This window comes from Gracilinanus agilis, chromosome 1 (genome assembly GCF_016433145.1).
Source record: "Gracilinanus agilis isolate LMUSP501 chromosome 1, AgileGrace, whole genome shotgun sequence".
Taxonomy (NCBI): domain Eukaryota; kingdom Metazoa; phylum Chordata; class Mammalia; order Didelphimorphia; family Didelphidae; genus Gracilinanus; species Gracilinanus agilis.
The window spans coordinates 145,559,675-145,580,718 of NC_058130.1; positions in this window are offsets into that span (position 1 = coordinate 145,559,675).

Genomic DNA, 21,044 nt, shown 5'->3' on the forward strand with positions numbered 1-21,044 from the left:
TCCCAGGCCCAGAATGGGTGGGAGAGAGGGTGAGATGGGGGTGTTGTGCACATAAGGCTTTGGAGGAAAAAAAAAGTCAAATAAATTCAGAAATCTGTCCTGTACTAGAAAAAAAAAAAGCACCCTGATCAACACAGGCCATCCATATACTCAAAATCTTATAGGTAGCAGGGAACTTAGAGATGGGTTAGCTTGTCTACTCCTTTATTTTGCAGAAGAGGAAACTGAGTCACAAATAAAGGAAGTGACTTGCTTAAGGTCACATGGTAAATTAATTGCAAGATTAGATGCTAGAATGAATTCAAGCAGTGTAATAGAAGGAAGGAAGGAAGGAAGGAAGGAAGGAAGGAAGGAAGGAAGGAAGGAAGGAAGGAAGGAAGGAACGAAAGAAGGTAGAAATGCAAAGATTTCTCTGCAAAAGCTTTTTCCTTTGCATTTCTACCTTTTCAGGAGGGAGGGAGACAGGGAGGGAAGGAAGGAGGGAGGAAGAGTCATGTGTAAGGAACAGCCAAGAAGGTTGTTTTTTACTGGACTCTAGAATGAATAAAGGAAACGAATAAATAATAAGGCTAGAAAGGTAGATTGGAGTCAAGTTGTGAAAGGTTTTAAATGCCAAATAGATTTTTTTTCTATTCTAGAGGTAATGGTGGGCTTCTGGAGTTTATAGAACAGAGGAATGATATGATCAGAGCTAGACTTAAGGAAAATTACTTTGGAAGTTATTTTGAGGATGGTTTGGAGAAGAAAGAAACCTAAGAAATCAATTTGGAAGTTATTGCAAAGATCCACATAAGAGATGAAAAGAGCCTCAACTGGAGGAAAGTGAGGGAGGACAGAGCTGTAGGAGTAAAAGGATGGGAATAGATGCAGGAGATAGTGTGGGGTAGAATTAATAAAACTTGGCAACTAATTGAATACATGGAGTAAGGGAGAATGAAGAGTTGAGGATAACCCAGTTCAGAACCTGGTTGACTAAAAGGATGGTTGTGCCCTCAACAGAAATAGGGACATTCTAAAGAAGCTTGGGTGTGGGAGCAAAGATCATGAGACTGTTTTGATCTCATGTCGAATTTGAGATGCCTCAGGGACATCGAAGTTAACAAGGTGGTACAGTAGCTAAAATGCCAAGTGTGGAGTCATCTGAGTTCAAATCTGACTTCAGACACTTCCTAGCTATGTGACCCTGGGCAAGTCACTTAACCCTGTTGGCCTCAGTTTATTCATCTGTAAAATGAGCTGGGGAAGAAAATGGCAAACCCCTCTAGTACCTTTGCCAAGAAAATCCCAAATGGGGTAACAGCAGGATACAACCGAAACAACTGAACAACAAAGAGACATCAAGCTCAAAATGTCCAAAAAGTAGTTGGGACTGGAGCATGGTAGAAAGCCTAGGACTGAGTGCATAGATCTAGGAGTCATTGGCACAGAGATGATTATCAAACCAGTAGGAATGGATGAGGACACCAAGAGGGATGTAGAATCCATGCAGAATGGATGATGATCCAGCAAAAGAGTCTGAGGAGTATCAAGGACTTCATACTAACTCCTATTCTGTACTAGGCTCTGTATGAAAGCCAAAGGTGAACAGAAATGGTTCTTGACCTTAAATCAGCTCAAATTCAACCTTCACGAGGACTTTTAGTCCTCTGCTTTCCTCAGCTGGTGCCTTTCCTCTGAGATTTCCCTCTATTTTTTCCTTTACACTATATAGATCTGGTATATACATAGTTATTGCATGCTGGAAATTAGATGGCAAAATGGATGGAGGGCTAGACTTGGAATCAGGAAGACCTAAATTCAAATCCAGCTTCATATACTTACTAACTGTGTGACTCTGGACACTGGAAACTGTGTCTGCTTCAGTTTCCTCTTTTGTAAAATGGGGGTTGTGAGAATAAAATGAGATATTTGTAAAAAATTAAAAGTTAAGCACTGTATTAAATGTCAGTTATCATTAAAGATGGATTCTTTTTTTAAAATCTTGTCTCCCATTTTAGAATCAATACTGTGTATTGGTTCCAAGGCAGAAGAGTGGTAAGGGCTAGGAAGAGGGGGTTAAGTGACTCCCACAGGGTCACATAGCTGGGAAGTGTCTGAGGCCATAAAGAAGGAGTCTTTCTACAATATACTATATGTATGCATCATCCAGTCTTCAGGGAAGTACCTGTGCTAAAGGACAACTCTGTCTTCTAAGTCACTCCATTCTACTTTGGACATTTCTCATCATTAGGAACTTTTCCTCTTATATCAGGCCTATATTGTAGCTCCCATCAGTTACTCCTAGTTCTGACCTCAAGGGTCAAGGAGAGCCAGTCTAATAATTTATCCAGTATTTATTGACTTACTGATCTTATCCACTTAAAAGCCCCTTGAATATTAGAGACAACTATCTTGTGCCCCAATAAATCTTTTCTTCAGGACATCATCCACCATTCCTTCAACCCATCTTCATATGGCAACATTTTTTTAAAAACCTTACCTTCTGCCTTAGAATCAATACTGCGTATTGGTGCTAAGGCAGAAGAGCTGTAAGGGCTAGGCAACGGGGGTTAAGTGACTTTCCCAGGGTCACGCAGCTAGAATATGTCTGAGGCCAGATTTGAACCTAGGACCTCTCATCTCTAGGCCTGATTCTCATTCTACTGAGCCACCCAATTGCCAATATGGCATCATCTTGAAGTCCTTCACCATCTTGGCTGTCCTCTTCTAGATGGACCATATCAATATCCTTCTTAAAATGTGGACCCAGAACTGCACACAGGATTCTGGATATGGTTCAAACATGTATGTCCATAAAGAAAACATTCATCCATTAAACTATTGGCAAAATTAGACACTCAGTAGGAGCCTCCTATGTGCAAAGGAGATCTGTTTAGTCAAATCAAGGTTCTTGCTTAGAACTATACAAGACTTCACGTAAGCACGGGTATCCCTTCCACATTGCAACTTTCCCCATCACAATTTCAATACATCATGGATTGGCATAATAAATTAAATGGGAATTTGGGGGAGGAGTTTTGTGGGAAGTCACACCACATTTGAAAGCCAGCAGACTATGCAGAAAAAGTTTAGAAACCCAGAAATACGTAAAATACATGCAGAGTAGTCTATAATGCCAACATATTTTATCTTTTAATACTTTAAATATACACAATTTCTTTTTTAAAGTTAAAAAACTAAAAAATTAAAGTTTGCAGGGGGGAACCAGCAAAAGTCAACAGATGACACACAAAGGCTAGAAATGTAGTGATATCTTTAAAAGTTTAGTAACTCATAAATGTATAGAAGGAACTGTAAACACCCCATAAAAGAAAAAGAAAAAATTCAGACTTCTTCTCTGGAATGAAGAGAGGGCAAAAAAATGTTATGTGGATATTCCAGATTGCTGGGGTGCCAGGCTCCTAATCCCCTGTGATGTAGAAAGGAGAACTGTACATTAGGAAGGAGCAGAACAAAGTGTTAGATGAGTTGCAAAGAAGAAGGTCATTAACTAAAAGGCTATCAGGGAAGCCCTCATGGAGGAAATGACTGTTATGTTGAGTTTTTAAATCCAGACTCTTCACTGTTGCATAGTAACAAGAGAGTAGGTCCTGGAAGCTAAGATAAATCTGAATTCAATACCTGTACATCAATCAATCAATCAATAAACATTTTTAAAAGTTTATTTAATTAACTAATTTAGAATATTTTTCCATAGTTACATGAATCATATTCTTTCCTTCTCCTCCTCCCACCCCACTCGTGTAGCCAACGAGCAATTCCACTGGGTTTTACATGTATCAAATCAATAAGCATTTTTTTAACTCCTTTTAAGAACTAGGTAAGCAGGAGTGAGGTAGCTTTATCAATGAATAAAGAGCCAAGCCTGGAGACTGGAGGTCCCTGGACTCCCCACCCTCCTGCCAGCAACAAAAGTGACCTCATCTGAAAATGAAGGAATGGGGAATCCAGAAATAATAATACCCCCATGATGCTCCCACTTTGTACTGATTATTAGTAATTAATAAACTAATATTCATCATTTAACCCAGAAATCCTGGGACCCAAACATTTGCCTCTCTGCTTTTTTTTTCTCTCAGTTCCTCCTACTAAAAGTGACCTTGAACTCCAGGATCTGAGAAAGTAGTTCTTAGTAGCAGTGGTCAAAGCTAACAATGGATTGATCGTTGCCATATCCAGATAAGAGTGCATTCTTTGCAGACAAATTGGAGAAATGATGTCTCAGCCTATTGGAATAATTCCACTGGGAAGAATTTTTATAACTGGCTGCAGAGAAATTTCATAATTTCAGGGTCTTGCTAGTGCCCTTCAAATCACACAGTTTCCCGCCATTCCTTCCCAGAGCCTCAACTAATAAGTTTCGTACCTGGGGTGGCACAAACCTGCTAGGTTGGGGAGAGCAGTATCAAAGCCCTTCAACCAGCTTTATAAAGCAAGCACCCCCTAGAGCCCAGGACTTCTGGACTCCAAGAGGTCGCAGATCATAGAGGAACTCACCTGGTATTCCATAGGAGGATGGTGGAAGGAAAGGAGTGGAAGAAGAAGACCATTCAATAGTTTTCTAGTTTGTTAAAGTGCTAAACTCTGTGGTTGTTACTTGGTACTCAACATTCTATCTCTCTCTTTCTGACTGTTAACCCATAACTGGAACACTCTTCCTCTTCCTCCATTTCTTGGAACCCCTCTTAGCCCTCTTCAGGACTAAACTCAAGAAGGGTCTCCTTCTAGAAGCCTTTCCTGAATCTCTCACTCACCAGTATCTCTCTCCCAAATTACAATATTTATTTATTTTGGGGGGGGGTTATATGTCAATAAAATTTAAAATAATCGCTTTCTAACATTTTGTGATCCATTCTCTCCCTCCCTCTCCTCTCCCCAAGATGGCAGGTAATATGAAATAGACTGTCCATATGCTATCATAAAATATATATTTCCATGTTCATTGTGTTATGAAAGAAGACACTTATTACTTACACTTATAGAGAAAAATTCATGGAAAAAATAAATGGTATATTTCAAAATACATTTGGACTCTGTCATATCCTTCTGTGTTGATGGGTAACCTTTTTCATCATGAGTTCCTTAGAGTTGACTTGGATCCTGGCTTTGTTGATAATAGTTAAGTTGTTCATAGATGATCACTGTACATGATTGTTGTTACTATATACAATGTTCTCCTGGTTCTGCTTGATACACTTTGCATCACTTTATTTATTTTTTTTAAAACTCTTACCTTCTGTCTTGGAGCCAATACTATGTATTGGCTCCAAGGCAGAAGAATGGTAAGGGCTAGGCAATGGGGGTCAAGTGACTTGCCCAGGGTCACACAGCTGGGAAGTGTCTGAGGCCGGATTTGAACCTAGGACCTCCCATCTCTAGGCCTGGCTCTCAATCCACTGAGCTACCCAGCTGCCCCCCAAATCACTTTATACAAGTCTTACCAGGTTTTTTTTGCTGATCATCTTGCTTATCATTTCTTATGATACAATAGTATTCCATTACAATCATATACTACACCTTGTTCAGCCATCCCCCAAGTGATGGATATCCCTTCAGTTTCCAGTTCTTTGCCATTACAATAAAAGCTATATTGCTGGATCAAAGAGTATGCACAATTTTATGGCCCTCTGTGAATAGCTCCAGATTGCTCTCCAGAATGGTGTATTAAAGTCTCAATTTTTCCACACTCCCTGAAATAGTTAACATTTTTCCTTTTTTGTCATGTTAACCAATCAGATAGATATGAGATGATACTTTAGAGTTGTTTTGCTTTGCATTTCTCTGATTAATAGTGATTTGGAGAATTTTTAATATAACTAAAAATAGTTTTAATTTCTTCATCTGAGAATTTCCTATTCATATCTTCTGACATTTGTCAATTGAGGAATGTTTTGTATTCTTATAAATTTGACTTAGTTCTCTACATATTTGAGAAATGAGGTTTTTGATAGAGATACTTGCTATAAAGATTTTTTCCCAGTTTGTCATTTGCCTTTATTCTTGGTTACATTGATTTTGTTTGTCCAAAACCTTTTTAATTTAATGTAGTCTAAGTTATCTATTTTACAGCACATAATGCTCTCTATGTCTTGTTTGGACATAAATTCATCCCTTATCCATAGATCTGACAGATAAACTATTTTGTGCTCCCTAATTTGTTGTCATGTGCCCATTTTAATTTTACCTTGATATATGAGATGAGCTATTGGTTTATGTTTAGTTTCCACCATACTCTTTTCTAGTTTTCCCAGCAGTTTTGTTGAATAATGAGTTTTTCTTCCAAAAACTTGGCTCTTTAGGTTTGTCGAAACACTAGATTACTATGATCATTTACCACTCCTCATTGAGTGCCCGATCTATTCCACTGATTCACTACTCTATTTCTTAGCCATTATCATATAGTTTAAGATCCAGTACAATTATGCCAGCTTCTTTCATTTTTTTTTTCATTAATTCTTTTGATCGTCTTGTCCTTCTGTTCTTCCAGATGAATTTTATTTTTTCTAGTTCTATAAAATAATTTTTGGGTAGTTTGATTGATATGGCAATGCATAAGTAAATTAATTTAGGAAGAATTGTCATTTTTACTACATTGGTTTGTCTTATACATGAGAAATTGTTTTGATCTGACTTTATTTGTATGAAAAGTGTTTTGTAGTTGTGATCAAATAGTTCCTAGGTTTATCTTGGCAGGTAGACTCCAGGTATTTTGTATTATTTACAGTTATTTTAAATAGGATTTTTCTTTCTGTCTCTTGCTGTTGGACTTCATTGTATAGCAAAAAGCTGATGATTGTGTGGGTTTGTTTTATATCCTGAAACTTTGCTAAAGTTCTTTATTATTTTTATTAGTTTAGGGGTTGATTTTTTTAAAACCATCACATCATCTACAAAGAGTAATAGTTTTATTTCCTCATTGCCTATTCTAATTCTTTCTATTTCTTTTTCTTCTCTTATTGCTAGAGCAAGCATTTCTAGTACAATATTGAATAGTAGTAGTGATAATGGGCATCCTTGCTCCACTCCTGATCTTACTATGAAGGCTTCTAACTTATTCCCATTATACATAATGCTTGCTGATGATTTTAGATAGATGCTATTTATCATTTTGAGGAATGGTCCATTTATTCAAATATTCTTTAGTGTTTTTAATGGAAATGAGTGTTGTAGTCTGTCAAAAGCTTTTTTTGGCATCTGTTGAAATAATCCTATGGTTTCTGTTGCTTTCATTATTGATATGGTAAATTATGCTGATAGTTTTCATACTATGGAACCATCTCTGCATTCCTGGTATAAAATCCACCTGATTGTAGTGTATGCTCTTAGCAATATGTTGCTGTAATCTCCTTCCTAGTGTTTTATTTTTAAAAATTTACATCAATATTCATTAGAGATATTGGTATATCATTCTGTTTTTTTCTCTTCCTGATTTATATCAACACCATATTTGTATCAAAAAAGGGAATTGGTAGAGTTCCCTTTTCAGTAATTTTTCCAAATAGTTTATATAATTTTAGAATTAATTGTTCTTTATATGTTTGGTGGAATTCATTTGTGAATCCATTTAGCCTGGGGCTTTTTTTAAAATTTAGAATATTTTTACATGATTCATAATTTCCGCCCCTCACCTCCTTCCCTCCCCACTCCTGGAGCTGACAAGCAATTCCCCTGGGTTATATATGTATCGTTGTTTAAAACCTATTTCCATGTTATCCATATTTGTAGTAGAGAGATCTTTTAACATCAAAACCCTATTCATATCCCTATCAAACCACGTGATCGATCATGTTTTTCTTCTACGTTTCTACCCCCACAGTTCTTTTTCTGGATATGGATAGTGTTCTTTCTCATAAGTTCCTCAGAATTGTACTGGATCATTGCATTGCTGCTAGTAGAGAAATCCATTACATTAGATTGTGCCACAGTGTTTCCATCTCTGTGTACAATGTTCTCCTGGTTCTACTCCTTTCACTCTGCATCAGTTCCTGGAGGTCTTTCCAGTTCACATGGAATTCCTCCAGTTTATTATTCCTTTCAGCACAATAGTATTCCATCACCAACAGATACCACAATTTGTTCAGCCATTCCCCAATAGAAGGACATTCCCTCATTTTCCAATTTTTTGACAACACAAAGAGTGCAGCTATAAATATTTTTGTACAAGTCTTTCCTTAATATTTCTTTGGGGTACAAACCCAGCAGTGGTATGGCTGGATCAAGGGGCAGGCATTCTTTTAAAGCTCTTTGCTCATAGTTCCAAATTGCCCTCCAGAATGGTTGGACCAATTCACAACTCCACCAGCACATTAGTGTCCCAATTTTGCCACATCCTCTCCAACATTTATCACTTTCCTTTGCTGCCCTTTAGGCCAGTCTGCAAGGTATAAGGTGGTACCTCAGAGTTGTTTTAATTTGCATTTCTCAAATCAGGAGGGATTTAGAATACTTTTGCATATGCTTATTGATAGTTTTGATTTCATAGTATGAAAACTGCCCATTCATGTCCTGGGGATTTTTTTCTTAAGGAATTCATTAATTGCTTGTTCAATTTCTTTTTCTGAGAGCAGTTTATATTTCATTAAGTATTCATTTATTTAATTTACAGTAAAGATTCATTGGTATATAAACTGGGTGATATAACTCCAATATTGCTTTAATTTCCTTTCATTGGTTGCAAATTTGCTCTTTTCATTTTTGATATTGATAATTTGGTTTACTTTCTTCTTTCTATTTGATCAATTTAACCAATGGTTTATTTACTTTATTGGTGTTTTTTTTTCATAAAATGAACTCTGTCTTACTTATTATTAGTTTGATGGTTTTCTTATTTTCAATTTTATTAATTTCTCATTTGATTATCTAGATCTCTAATTTGGTGTTTAATTAGATTTTTAATTTGTTCTTTTTCTAGTTTTTTAGTTGCATACCCAATTCAATGATCTGCTCTTTCTCTATTTTCTTGATGTAAGCATTTAGAGTTATAAATTCTCTCCTAAGTACTGCTTTGGCTGCATCTGAAAGTTTTTAGTATTTTATCTCCTCATTGTAATTCTCTTTAATGAAATTGTTGATTATTTTCAAAATTTGTTCTTTGACTTATTCTTTGTTCTTTGACCTAAGAGAGGGTTGTTTATTTAGTCTCTAATTAATTTTTAGTCTTTTTTTCTATAGACTTCTGTTCAGCCCTAATTTTTATAGCATTATAATCTGAAAAGGAAGTATTTAATATTTCTGCTTTTCTACATTTGGTTGAGGCTTTTATGTTCTATTATAAAATCAGTTTTTTTTTAAACCCTTAATTTTTGGTATATTGTCTTATAGGTGGAAGAGTGGTAAGGGTGGGCAATGGGGGTCAAGTGACTTGCCCAGGGTCACACAGCTGGGAAGTGGCTGAGGCCGGGTTTGAACCTAGGACCTCCTGTCTCTAGGCCTGACTCTCACTCCACTGAGCTACCCAGCTGCCCCTAAAATCAGTTTTTGTAAAGGTGCCACATGTTGCCAAGAAACAGGTATATTCATTTCTCTTCCCTTTCAGTTTTCTCCAGAGGTCTAAATCCAACTTTTAAAAAATTCTATTCACCTCCTTAATTTCTTTCTTATTTATTTTTTTGGTTTGATTTATCTAATTCTGATAGGGGAAAGTTAATGTCTGTATCTTAGTAATGTAGTTTTATTGTCTATTTCCTCTTGTAACTCATGTAACTTCTCTTTTAGGAATTTGGATGCTATTCAAGTTGGTGTATATATGTTTAATATTGCTACCACTTCATTGTCCATGGTTCCTTTTACCAATATGTAATTTCCTTCTTTATCTCCTTTAATTAGATTGATTTTCACTTTTGCTTTGTCAGAGATCATAATTGCTACCTCTGCTTTTTTAACTTTAGCTGAAGAATAATAGATTCTGCTCCAGCCTTTTACTTTTATTCTCTGTATCTCTCCCTGCTTTAAATGTTTCTTGTAGTTAGTATATTATGGGATTCTGGCTTTTAAACCACTTTGCTGTCCTCTTCCATTTTATGGGTGAGTTCATCTCATTCACATTCACAGTTATGATTACTGTGTGTTTCCCTCTATCTTATTTTCCTTCTATTTATTTTCTCTTTCCATCCTTTAAGCCTTTTCCTTTTCACAAATGTTTTTGCTTTTGACTGTCAGCCTCTCCAAGTTCCCCCTTTGTCTGTCCCTGTGCTTTTTTGTTCCCCCCACCTTCTTATTTCTGTTTGATGGCTAATTAGAAATCTTGTGCTATAATTTATATATAGCAGGTTATAATTTATATATAGGAGGTTATAATGAATTAACTTAAGTTTAATATATGTTTACTTTTAATTAATATATACTAATATACTGATAAATATGACTTAATTATAAATTTATATAATTTTATAATAAATATTGTTATTATAAATTACATTTATAAAATAAATATGACATTAATTTAGTATGTACAATATGATATATATTCCAGAGAATTCCATTTGTTATATGATCTCCTTACTGGTAATATAATCAGTTTAACCTCATTGTTTCCCTTTATCACGATACCTTAGCTATTTCTTGTACCATAGATATCTTAAATATTTTAGTTGTCACTTTAGTTGTCACAAGGATATGATTAGTTTAACCCCACTGATTCCCTTGATTCTTTTCTGTTCACCTTCTTCTCTTGAGTGTCATGTTCGTTCATCTAATTTTCTTTTTAGCTCTGGTTATGTCATCAGAAATATCTGTAAGTCCTCTATTTCATTAAATATCTATTTCTTCCCCTGCTCAGTTTTGCTGAAAAGGTCATTCTTGTTATAGAACTAGATTCTTTGCCTTGAAAAATATTATATTCCACACCTTCCAGTACTTTAATGTAGAAGCTGTTAGGTCTTATGTAATCCTGACTGTGGTTCCATAATATTTGGATTGTTTTTTTCTGGTTGCTTGCAGTATTTTCTCCTTGTCTTGAGAGTTCTGGAATTTGGCTAAAATATTCCTGGGGTTTTTTAATTTGAGATTTCTTTCAGGAGGTGACTGGTAGATTCTTTCCAATTTAATTTTCCTCTCTTATTTAAGAACATTAGGGAAGTTTTCCCTGACAATTTCTTACAATATGGTGTCTAGGCTCTTTTTTTTTTTTTTATCATGACCTTCAGGCAATCCAATAATTCTTAAGTTATTACTCCTAGATCTATTTTCAAGGTTGGTTGTTTTTCCAGTGAGATTTTAGATTTTCTTTTTTTTCCCATTCTTTTTGTTTTATTATTTCCTGGTGTCATTTGGAATCATTAGCTTCCCATTTGTCCAATTCTGATTTTTAGGGAGCCATTTTCTTCTCTGAAGCTTTGTATTTATTTTCTTAGGAAGATATTTTCTTGTTTGAGGTATTGTATTTCCTTTTTAGGGAGCTGTTTTCTTAAGTTCCTTTTTAAGCTGTTGTTTAAAAACAGAAAAAGAAAAAAGAAAACTCTTACCTTCTGACTTAGAATCAATAGTATGTATTGATTCCAAGGTAGAAGTGTAATAAGAACTAGGCAATGTGGTAAGTGATTTTTCCAGAGTCATGTAGCTAGGATGTGTCTGAGGCCAGGTTTGAACCCAGGACCTCTCATCTCTAGACCTGGCTCACAATCCACTGAGCCACCTCTATGCCCCTATAAGCTGTTGGATTTTTTTTTATCACTTTCTTTTCTAATTTTTCTTCTAACTCTCATCATTTTTTTAGCCTTTTTGGGGGAGCTCTTCCAAGATTTCATTTGGGACTGACATCCTTTCACATTTTCCTTAGAGGTTTGACACATTTTCATTTTTATATTGCTATCTTCTGAGCTTACATTTTAATCATCTCTGTTGTTGAAATAGTTTTCCAGGGTGAAGCTTTTTTCTCTGTCTTACTCACTTGGGGGTTATTTCCCTTGACTTTGCCTATATGCTGAAACTTCACTCCTTTCCTGGGGCAGAGAGAAGTACTGTCCCATGCTTGTATTGTATAGTCTAATCCAGTGCCCAGAGCCAGCTCAACTATCTCAGTTCAGGGTTGAGCACTCTGCAGAGACAGCCTGGTAGACTTGTGATGGGGAGATTTGTAGCTGTTCAGATCAGATACTGTTTGCGTTCTGTCCAGTTAAGTTCCATCCTCTCCTGATCTAGCTGAAGCTTGTTGGGCTGAGTTCTTCCCACTGCTGTCTGACTGGACCACAGCCTTGCCCCAGCTATGACTGGCTTATACAGCGTCTACATTCCTCCCACTGCTACCTGTTCTATATTACATTAGTTTCCATGTTTTCTCTGCTGAGAGTTCTTTCTGCTGCCACTTATTCTACATGAGGTCTGAGTTCCCCAGAGGGCTTACTCAGCACTCTCTCTTCCTACGCCAGTGAGATGGGTCCTCCTTGTTGTCCCTCTGTGTTCTTCTGGGCCAGAGCACTGCTTCATCCCTTCTTCTGTTAGTTCTGCCACTCCAGGATTTGTTTTGAGGCATTTTTGTTCCTCTGTGGTCATTTGGAGGATGGTTGGCAGGCTCCAAAGGTTTTTTACTCCACTATCTTGGCAACAGAAGTCTCCCACTCATCTACAATATTTATTTCGCATATGTTTTTCCATAAGGTAAGGGAATCGGGGCAATTCTTTGATTAACAAACCAATGAGGGAAATTTCCTAAACAATCTGGTACCATAAAAGAATATGAGTCCCTATTGGGCAGACTCTTTAAATTGAGCCAATTCACGGAGCATGGGGAACTTCTGATTGGCTGAGACAATTAGGTACAACCCCTGTGGCTAAGATTAAAAAACAATCAGGACCCCTATTAGAGACAATTGAGTTAAAAAGACAGTCACTTGGAGAGTAAGCTTGAGAAATCAGCTCTCTACCTTTCCCCTCCTCTTTCTTGAAAAATACAAAAGAGGGAAGAGGAAGGTTTCTCTCTCCTCCCCATCAGAGTAACAGAAGCATCTGACTATGGAACATATACATGTGAAAGCCTGAAAAAGTCAATCATTTTTTCAACCCCAAACTTCTGATTGAATGTGTTTGAAGAGAGAGTTTCGTGCCTGGAGCAGAAATCTTGCTTCTCAGATATTAGGTCTCAGATCTAAGATTCCAACAAAGTAGAACTGAGGAAGACTCCCATTGGTCCTAAAGTAAAGATTCCCTTTCTGAAAGAGCCAGTCAGTGGCCTAGCCAGAATTTTCATTCTAGATGGAGCCTATAGAGACTAGCCAACCGTCAAAGCAATATGCCCTTCAGGGAGAAGGTCCACGGATTCCAGCTAAAGCAACACATCCACTGCAGAATTGGCTAAGAGAGTCTAAGCTAAACAATCCACCCAGCCAAGACATCGTGCCAAGGGAGAAACAAAAACACATCGCAGACCCTGCAGAATCTAAAGTATGAGTTGCCCATCCACATATTTCTATCATGTGATCTCTGAATCATTACTTATATATAGACTGGCAGGGAGTGTGCCTTAAGATGATGGGGGAGGAAGAGGGTTTTTTTTTTTTTTATATATAAATTTTCTTCCTGTGATATTCCAGGAAATGTCTTTGCTTCGAGTTCATTGTGTCCTTTATGTGACTATTGAAAGGTATTTACATTGTTGGGATCTCCCGAGCTTTAGGAATGCATACCTACAGAATGCAGACGAAAACATATGATTTATCATTTGTTTGTCTGGGTACATATTTTAGGGTTTGGGTTTTATAATTTATATTCATTTAAAATGAATCATCTGGAAATATCTTTTGTGTGATAATACATGTATAGCCCAGATTGAATTGCTTGCCAGCTCTGGGAGGGGAGAGGGAAGAAGGGAGGGAGACAATTTGGATCATATAACTTCAGAAAACTTAAGTGGAAATGTGTTACTAAAATTAAAAAAAAAATTAAAAAGGAATGCATACCTACAGTATACCTAGAACTTGAAGGAGTCATCCTCGCCAGAGACCTGGCATGCAAGTATCAGTGGAAGGGTAGCCAAAAGAGGCAGTGTACTTATATCTTCATATCTGGTACACACATATACATAGCATATTGTGTATATAGATTGTTGTATGTATATATATGTGTGTGTGTGTATGTATATACATGTGTATACATAATTTATGTGCATGTATGTGTGGGTGCATATTTTCCTTCTAAATTTAAGCTCCTTGAAGACAAGGACTGGTTTTTGTTTTGTATGCCAATGTCTAGTATTGTGCCTTGCTCATAGTTGGTGGTTAATAAATGCTTTTTAGACTGAAATTGAATTGATTTAATCACAAATGTTTACAGAGCCCTCTAAATTCAGCACCTTAGGATAAAGCCCTAGTCACCCCACCTTAGTTAGGACTCTATCTCTACCAATCTTATGTCTTAGAACAACTTAATTCACCAAAAGACTCATTTTGATCTTGACAGCAAACCTTGTGAGGCGGATATTATCTTTATTTTACATTTGAGGAAACTGAGGGTCAGAGAGGTTAAGTGAGTTGTCCAGATTGCACAGCTAAGGAGTGGCAGAGCCCAAAGCTGCCCCCCCAGATCTCCTAACTCCAGGTCCAAGGCTGTCTCCCTTACAGCAGGCTCAGACCAGTGCATGAGAACATAAATCCAACACCATGTATAGGAAAGAGAAAGCCTGAAGGAATGGAAAACATTTAGAAAGTTGTTGCAGTAATCCAGATTCAGTGTTCTGTCCACAGCACCACTTCATAGCCCACTACTCCTTCCTTGTAAGAATGTGACTCCTAGGGGAGAAATCATTGGTTTCACCATCATATGTCCCTACTTCAAACAACTTGAGACAAAGAAGCTATATGTGCTTCTTTCTATAGTCTTCCTTCTCAAAATATATTTTCCTGCATATTTCCCCTGAAGACTATTACCTAAATAGTGTGTCTTTTTTGATCAGACTACAAGAAAGTCCTCTCCCTGCAAAATCTCTCTCTCATGGGTGGCTGACCTTCCACCACTGACATTCTCTTTTATGTCTGTGGGCTCCAGTTTTCTCATCAGTGAAGAATGCTGAGAAGACATCAGAAGGCACGATTCTATCCATCATCAGGTCAAATTAATAATAATAGAAAGCATTATAGAGTGCACCAAGATTTACAGAGTGCCTTTTCTAGGTTATTTGATTTGAGGATCCACAGGAAGAACATCACAAAGAAGAAGATACTTTTGTAAAGCAAGATCAACTCAATCAGGCTCCTTCCTCTCTCCTCTTAACCCTAAACCCTAAAAATCTTCTGGTTAGTCTGACACAGAACGACTGCCCTCTGCTGGGAACCAGCCCAAATATTCAGTTCTTCCAACAAACTATTTACTAATGATTCCCTGACTGGGATGGTTCCATGATTTTAGATGTCTCAAGTGATAGTTTATCATATTCTTTTCTTTCAGACTCTGGATTTTTTCTTCTGCTCTATCAATCTAATTTTCCCCAATTAACGTAAGTGTATTTCCACTCCCTCCTGTTACTTTACCCCTAATAGAAAAAGAAAAGAAAAACAAACTAAAGCCCTAATAACAGATGTGTATAATCAAGCAAAACAAATTCCTGCATTGCCCTGTCCAAAAATATTCATTGATCTCTTTTTTTTCTAGTTTTTATTCATAATCAAGTAAGTATTGTGGTTGTCCTCTTAGATGTTCAGAAAGTATGACCAAGTGAATGGTCGTAACTATAATTTTAGGGAAGTTTATGTAAGCCTAACAGTTATTCTGGCCCTCCACTGCCTGAAAGCCAAGTACATAACATTTCACTCCCCTTCCTACGTCTTTCTGGTACCCATAGGAGATCGGGGGTAGAGGGGAGGAGTTATTTAGTCACTGCCTTTGGCTCAAGACTATGACCATTGTGTCCCCCAACTTTAGGGGGCCTCTAGCACCCCAGTTTCATTTAACTATTTCACAGTTGGATTAGCTTTTAAACTGGGATTTTTACTTCAAAGAAAGGTATAGCTTAAAAAAATTACAAACATTTCCTTCCAAACCTGAGAGGGGAAGTATAATCTCCCTATCCTCCCTTAGTCTTTGTAGAGGGGAGAGGGATTTGCTTCTTAGCTCAATTCCTTTAGAGCACCGGTCCCACCAACTTGCAAATTGAAAGCATCTTCCCCCATCTTGTGCCCCATGGGACCCCAGCTTCTCAAAGTTTCCCCGCTGGGCTAGTCATAAGAGCCAGCCTAGAATCCTGGATGCAGGGTGCCCATGGCTCCAGCTCCCAAGACTTGGACTCCATCCCGTGCACCCCAAACTGAAAAGGAAAAATGCAACGTACCACAACCCCAAGCTCATTGGTTAGGACCATAGAGTGAGCCCTTCCCCTCACCCCCGGTTTAGTACATGGTGCCTAGGCTGTGGCTGAACAAGACCTTCACCTCTAGTTGCCAGAAAGAGTGACTCTGCCTTCACCGGGGGGATTTAAAGATACAACTAGTTCCAGTGGATAAAAAGAGCTGCTCCCACTCATGTGGTACATTAGCAAAGGATGTCTTCTCCCAGAAGTAGTTCCTTAATGTGTCCCACATGGTGGATGGAGGTCTCCAACTTAGATGATCTGAGCATGCACCAAAGTCTGAGCATGCACCCAAAAGATTCTATTTTTTTGTTACATAAGGATCCACTGGAGCACAAATTGGCTTTGGCCATGTCTCGTGCATAGTCGTATAGTGCTGGCTCTGGTTTAAGAGAATGAGGGTTCCAGAGAAATGTCCCAGCTTTGACATTTATTACCTGTGTCATCTTGGGCAAATAAAAAAAACTCTCTGTGCCTCAGTTTCCCTAGTTATAAATGAGGAGGTTGTACTAAATGTTGATAAGGGAGCTAGGTAAAGTGCTGACTTGGAGTCAAGAAGACCTGTAGGACCTACCTCACAGGGTTGTTGTGAGGCTCAAAGGAAGTGATGTAAAGTGCTTTGTAAACCAAAAGCATCACATAAATGTTAGCTGTGTTTAACTGTATTGGTGCATTCTGGAACCTATGCAGTTGGTCCCTTTATTTACAATCTTGTATCACTTTCTAATTGTTTCAAGACTGTTGAGCTCCTTAAAGGCAGGGACTATTTCTTTTTTTTTTTATTTAAACATTTATTAATAATCATTTTTAACATGGTTACATGATTCATGCTCCTACTTTCCCCTTCACCCCCCGCACTCCCCCCACCCATGGCCGATGCACATTCCCACTGGTTTTGTCATGTGGACAATTTCTTTTTAGAAAGAAAATTTCTGGAGAACTTGAAGCTTGGGGGAGGAGAAAGAGGGAGAAATTTGGGTCCTCCTGTTACCTCTAGCCCAGAGTTTCTTAGCCTAGAATCCTTGACTAGGTTTCAGAGGATCTGTTAACTTAGATGGGGGGAAAGTTGCATCTTACACTTCCATCCTGGAATCAATACTAAGTATTGGTTCCAAGACAAGAGAGTGGTAAGGGCTAGGCAGTTGGGGTTATATGACTTGCCCCGGGGTTGCCCAGCTAGAAAGTGTCTGAGGTCATATTTGAACCCAGAACCTCTCAGTCTCTAATCCTGGCTCTCAACCCAATGAGCCACCCAGCTGCCTCTCAAAAAAGATCATTCTTAAAAGGAGTCCTTAAGCTTTATTAGACTGCCAGAGGGTTTATGACATAAAAAAAATGTTCAGAACCCCTGTTTTAAAATTTGAAAAAACACTAACTCCTTACCCTGGCATTACCCTTTGCCTTTATCACTTTCTACTTTGTATCATATTTGTATACTACCTGCCTTAGATTATAAGCTCCTGGAGGGTAAGGACTATTTGGGAGTTTTTTAAATCTTTACCTTTCATGAGGTTAAGTGACTTGCCCAGGATCACATAGCTAGGCAGCATCTGAAATCAGATTTGAACCCGACTTCCAGGCCTGGCTCTCTATCCACTGAGCCACCTAAGGACTATCCACCGAGCTAAGGACTATATATTTTGCTTTTTTTTCTTTGTACCCCCAAGACCAAGTAGAGTGCCTTATAAATAATGTCTACCAATATTTGTTGGACCATTTTGAATAAATAACTTGGTTTGCTCATAAAACGTTCATGTTTATATATTAAGTCTGAAAGTACAGTTTATTTAGACAATAATCCCAAGTTTACTAATTGAATTGAATCTCTTCCCGAATGTTCTAATCTTTGTTATAAATGAAGTCATAAATGAACTTTAGGGAATTGAGCACAGCTGGGTTCTTGGATGTTTCTGCAGAAAGCAGAAACTCAAAGAAAGAAAAGCACTTACCATTAAGGTAAAAACAAAGCTGAGTGGATAACTAGATAGCACAATAGACTGAGAATCAGTTCAGGAGTCAGGAAGACCTGGATTCAAATCTGGTCTCAGACATTTCCTATCTGTGCGACGCTGGCAAAGTCACTTAACCCCCATTACTTATCCCTTACTGCTCTTTTGTCTTATAATTGATACTAAGAAGGTAAGTTTTTAAAAATAAAATAAAGCTAAGATTTCCACTGTACCAAGCAGATGACAGAGTACATTTCCATTCAAGGAAATGGGGAAAAGGCAAAGAATGGAGGTATCTTTTGTCACATGGGACTCTATCATTATATATCTTGCTGTCTGAATTGCCACCAAAAGCAACTTTTACTTCCTTTTTTGTTTTCTTTTGCCATTTTCATAAACTTCTGAGAGCTGAAGTAAATTCCCACACTCCTAGTGCAAGGTGCAGGAAAATTACTATAGATGGTTTTACATATAACTTCCAATGGAATACATTTTAGAAATCTGCCAGATAGTAGCATACAGATAACAGCACTTTTAAGTATTTTGTTCTTTATGCTAAGCAAAATTCCAAATAGTTTCTTTTTTCCAAAATTTGGGGAGGGGAAATTCTAGGAAAAAACTATGTCCCACTCCAACTTTCTCTGCACCCCCATCTTCTCAACACTTTACAAGACCCATATTTTATTTGCTCTAGGATGGGAGTGGAGGGCAGATCCTGAGTTCAAATCTGACCTTAGACACTTCTTAGATGTGTAGCCCTGGGAAAGTCACTTAACCCCCATTATCTACTTCTTACTATTATTCTACCTTGGAACCAATACACAGAATCGAATCTAAAATGGGTTAGGAAGGAAGAAAGAAAGAATTGGAGTAGGTCAAAAATAGGGGTATTTATTTCACCAAGATACGAAGATCTTGTTTTATGCAAACTCAATACACACAAATTCAGGTATATATATATATATATATATATACATATATATATATAGTTGACAATTGAAAAAAAAGGCAGAAAAATTATGCAAAGTAAATACTTTAAATTACACACTAAATCTGTGTCATCTTCCCAAGCAGCATAAAGTCTTTCAATAGTTCACCCAATCACACTCATGTTAATGTGAGTCATTATATTGTTTGGAGCCAAACATTAGCTCCTGCATCAATCTTTGCCTGCAGTTCTTGCTTGTAAGAAGTCATGTCCATGACAGCACAGTGCTTCTTTTTGTTTTATTAATGCCATTTAGTTATTATTTATTGCCCCGAAGTACAAGAGTAGTGATGCTGGTAACTCTGATAAGTGTAAGAAAAGTTATTAAGTGCCCAAGTATATTCATATAAGAAATACTTTAAATAATGGGATTTGCCATTATGTGTGATGTTCAACTTACACAGAGGGTCTTGGAACGTATTGGTATAAAATGAGGTCCTGCTATATGAGAGTCCCTCTTGGGCATGAAGAGCAAAGAAGAGCAAAACTGATAGGGGTAACTTGAAATTCAAACTGATCCATTTCCTGAGTAAATTGAAGATTAATGAAGGCAATGTGGCAAAATGGATATGTGCAGAGCTGGGTGACCAGAAGGCCTGGGCTCATTTCCTACCTTGGATACTTAACTAGCTGTGTGGCCACAAGCAAATTACCAATTGTTTTGTACCTTAGTTTCTTCAAATGTAAAATTAGAGTCATACTCTCTCTAGCACCTGCATCATAGTGATGCTATGAGGGTCAAATGATATAAGATATGTGGAGTTTTTTGCAAATTTAAAATCACTAGATGAGTAACAATTACAATTATATTACTGAGCTATTTGCTTTTCTCTCTCAGACTCATTGTATGATTCCTACAAGAACCAGAAAAATCCAGAAAATGCAATGCAATTCAATTCCATTCAGCATTTTCCTTCCTTTCTGAGTTGCAGGAGCTTGGATGTAGGATCTCACCTAAAGCACCAAGGAAAACTGGGAAGCCCTGAGAAACTTGTCTCTGTGGCTCCCAATATGCCCTCTCTGTTCTAGTCCTGCTTCATTGACCCTCTCTCCTCCCTACCATGCCTTTGGTATTCTCCTATTCTTTTTCAGTCAAAACATACTCTCAGAATGCAAATCAAAATAACTCTGAGGTGGGGGCAGCTGGGTAGCTCAGTGGATTGAGAACCAGGCCTAGAGACAGATACACTGTGGCACAATTGAATATAATGGACTTTTCTACTAGCAGCAATACAATGAGCCAGGACAATCCAGCAGGACTTATGAGAAAGAACTCTATCCACATACAGAGAAAGAAGTGTGGGAGTAGAAACACAGAAGGAAAACAACTGATTGATCACATGGATCAATGGGGATATGAGTGGGGATGCAGACTCTAAGCCAGTGATTCTCAAAGTGGGAGCTACCACCCCCTTGTGGGTGCTGCAGGGATCCAGGGGAGCCACAGGTGCATTTATCTTTCTTATTAATTGCTATTAAAATTTTTAAAAATTAATTTCCAGGGGGCTAAGTAATTTTTTTTCTGGAAAGGGGGTGGTAGGCCAAAAAAGTTTGGGAACCACTGCTCTAAGTGATCACCCTAATGCAAATATTAATAATATGGAAATCGGTCTTGATCAAGGACACATGTAAAACCCAGTGGAATTACTCGTTGGCTTTGGGCGGGGAGGGGAGAGAAAGAACATGAATCATGGAACCATGGAAAAAATATCCTAAGTTAATTAATTAAATAAAATTTCTCAAAAAAACAAACAAAAGAAAAACATACTCTCAGGAAAGGGTCTGGAATTCCCTCATGGGCTCCCCATCCTAAGAGGATTTGCCATTTTTTTTT